A 3,737-nucleotide genomic window follows, 5' to 3' on the forward strand; every position below is an offset into this window, starting at 1 on the left:
CCACTGTTGTGGCCTGGGATCAATCCCTAGTTGGGAAACTGAGATCCTGCAAGCCATACAGCTCGGTCAAAAAAAAAAAAGAAAACAAAAAAAATACACAAATATTTTGAAGAAATTTCTATATAATCAGACAGAGATCGGGAGTATAAAACACCTCTAAGTAATCATGTTCTTGATTTCTTGTAGTTAACAGTTGGAATTGCTTCCTAACCGTGATTAAACATTGTGCACAGGTTTTTAAAATGTTCCTAGATACACATTTTTAAGAACAATCAGTCTGGCCAAACATTTTTTGCCAGAACCAATAATCCTGAGAGCCTGAACTAAAAATCTGGTTTAAAAAAAAAAAAAAAAAAGGAAAAATACCCATACTCTACAAATGGCTCAGAATTTGTCTTTAAATGGGAGAAAAATTTTAAAAAACACATGAAGCTTTCTGAAAGGTCTTTAACAAGGTACCTTGGGAGCTCAATTCAAAAACAAAGGTTGATGTACTAAAACAGATGTTTCAGTGCAGCTCCAAAAATCTTTATAAATACAGCCATTTGGAAGGATGGTCCTGAATCAGAAGAAGTTTCATTCCTTGTGTATCTATATTAGGTGTGCATGCCTCAACTCAGTTGTCATAATTGTCCCTGTAATTTCTTCCTGAGTAGCGGTCATGACCACCCTGGCTTCTGCCGCCATAGTCTCTAGACCTTCCATATCCATATCCTCCAGGTTGATTGTCATACCTGCCATTTCCACAGCCCTGGTCCCCACGACCTCTAGAGTAACTGTGACCATGCCCATAGGAACCCCCTCTTGTTCTCCAGGGCCGACTTGCCCATGTGGTCTACACGGATCTGACGACCATCCAGAGACTCTCCATTCACGGCTCTCATGGTGTCTGAGGCATGCTCTGGATTGGCGATAATGATGTAGCCTAAACCCCGGGATCGCTGAGTTTCCCAGTCCTTGACAATAACCGCCTCAGAAATAGGTCTGAAGCTGCTGCGGTGGTCTTCCAGAGCCTGCTCATCAGTGTTGAGGTTGTGGGCTCCCACGAAGAGCTTCTCTTCTTCAGAGGACATGGCAGTAAATTTGAGTCCTGGAAATGAAGAAGTAAAAAGGCCAAAGAGACAGTTACCGCCAAGGAGCCGAGAGACTGGACGCTCTTGGTACTTCTTGAATTCATCTACTGAAGGACATCTTGATTGATTCTAGGTTTTGGCAACTACGAATAAGGTTGCTATAAACATTTGTGTGTAGGTTTTTGTGTGGACATAAGTTTTCAACTCATTTAAGTGAATACCGAGGAGTACCATCTCTGGATTAGATGGCAAACCTACACTTAGCTTTGTAAGAAATTCCAGACTGTCTTCCAAAGTGGCTGGACCATTTTGCATTCCCACCAGCAATAAACGAGAGTTCCTGTTACTCCACATCCTCACCAGCATTTGGTGTTGTCAGTTTTTTGGCTTTTAGATAATTCCTGGTACCTCGTTATTTTAATTTGTTAATTCCTAATGACATATAATGTTGAGCATCTTTTCATATGCTTATTTGCCATCGTATGTCTTCTTTGAGGAGGTATCTGTTCAGATCTTTTGTCTATTTTTTGGTTTATTTGTTGGTTTTCTTTCTTTTTTGTTGTTGGTTTTCTTATTGTTCAGTTTTACGAGTTCTTTGTATATTTTAGATACAAGCCTCTATCAGATGTGTGTTTTGCAAATATTTTCTCCCAGTCTTTGATGTGCCTTTTCCTACTCTTAAGGTACTGAACTTTTATTATTATTATATGTTTAACGTCTAATAGCTCATTTTTGTTCTCTGGATCTTCTTTTTAATAGTTCCTTCTTTTTGTTTCATGTGTGGAATAATTCTTCTCATCTCTCTGAAAATATTCGTGATAGTTTTTCCTGAAGTGTTCCTCTCCCCGCAAGCCTCTGTTTCTCCCAGTTGCTTTTATTTCTTAGTAGAGGCTCTCCCCAAAACAACAGGTGGTTCTTGTCTGTGTTCTTCTCTGAGGAAGACACCAAAATCTGACTGTACACTCTGTGTATGTTTGTGTTTTGGAGGTAGAGGTGTGTGCTTGGTGACTGTGGGCTTCTCTCTAGGGTAATCAGGCCAACATTTTTTTTTTTTTTTTTTTGTGGTACACGGGCCTCTCACTGTTGTGGCCTCTCCTGCTGCGGAGCACAGGCTCCGGACGCACAGGCTCAGCGGCCATGGCTCACGGGCCCAGCCGCTGCGCGGCATGTGGGATCCTCCCAGACTGGGGCACGAACCCGTGTCCGCTGCATCAGCAGGCGGACTCTCAACCACTGCACCACCAGGGAAGCCCTAGGCCAACATTTTGTTGGGGAGCCTGCCTACCCAGTCCTTGCTGGACCTTGTAAACATGGCTACTAGTAGTTTTGGATTTGAGTGGGGGAAGAAGACCGGCAGTTTCACCATCTAGTAAGTAAACTTCCATTTCATCCCTATTTTTAACACTCTACACCCATCTGTGTCTGCTGTCTTCCTGTCTGGATATCCTTATTTTATCTTCTCCAGATAGTGAAGCTTCAGGCTTCTACTGAGGTGCAGAACAGACAGTCCCCCACCTGTGTAGTGAGGGAGGGAATGGATCTGGGGTTAAACTGCTTCTTAGACTTTTTTGGGCATAATACCTTGAGTTTATTCCAAAGGAAAATTTTCATTTTCCCCAAGTGTTTTAACAGTCTACAAGAATAATATCTAATGTCTTTTCATGTTATTTGTAGACTTAAATTTTAAAATCAGAAGTGGTGATACTAGACAAGATGTAATTTACACTAATTTCTAATAATCTTCTTTTAATGAGAACTTGATGGTATTATTTTGTCACCCTAAAATGAGATTTTACTAAAATGTATACTTTTCTATCACTTGTTCATCCAAAGATCCAGCTTTTTTACCTTCAATCTGTACCTATAATGAATGAACTTGAACAAAAACTTCTATCAGAAAGTGTTTCTATATACTTTATTTTTAAATTAATTGTTATTGGAGTATAGTTGATTTACAATGTTGTGTTAGTTTCTGCTATACAGCAAAGTGAATCGGTTATGCATATACATATATCCACTTTTTTATATTCTATTCTCATATAGGTCATTACAGAGTATTGAGTAATGTTCCCTGTGCTATACAGTAGGTTCTTATTAGTTATCCATTTTATATATAGTAGTGTGTATATGTCAATCCCAATCTCCCAGTTTATTCCTCCTCCTTTCTTTCCCCCCTATATATTTTAGTTGAGTAGATTCTTCAAGGCGTTCTAGGTTCTAGCTAGCATTATCTAGCATTTATTGTTTCTATGGATTTAAAAAATAAAGTTTCTATTTAGTTTTCATGTCTCCTTAGGCTCCTCTTAGGTATGACAATTTCTCAAACTTTTCAGGTTTTTTAAAATTATCTTTACAATTTTGAGAAATACTGTTCAGGTACCTTGTAGAATGTCCTTCAACTGGAATCTTTTTGATGTTTCTGTAGTGATTAGACTTGGGTTATGTGTTCTTGAGAGAAAGACCACAGAGGCAACAGCACCATTCTCATCATATTACATCAAAAGGACATGATACCAACATGGCTTGTCACCGATGATACTAACTTTGATCACCTGACTGAGGTACTGATTGTCAGGTTTCTCCCTTCTAAAGTGACTCTTTTCACCAGCTCCCAATACTGTCATCTTCGGAAGGAAGTCACTATGCACAACCCGTATTTAAGGA

The 3,737-nt window shown here is 39.4% G+C and overlaps 1 pseudogene; it reads right to left on the reverse strand.

Moving 5' to 3' along the window:
• Nucleotides 1–595: 595 nt before the first annotated feature.
• Nucleotides 596–1,073, reverse strand: LOC115856487 (RNA-binding protein 3-like; annotated as a pseudogene).
• Nucleotides 1,074–3,737: the final 2,664 nt, after the last annotated feature.

This window comes from Globicephala melas, chromosome 16 (assembly GCF_963455315.2).
Source record: "Globicephala melas chromosome 16, mGloMel1.2, whole genome shotgun sequence".
NCBI lineage: Eukaryota > Metazoa > Chordata > Mammalia > Artiodactyla > Delphinidae > Globicephala > Globicephala melas.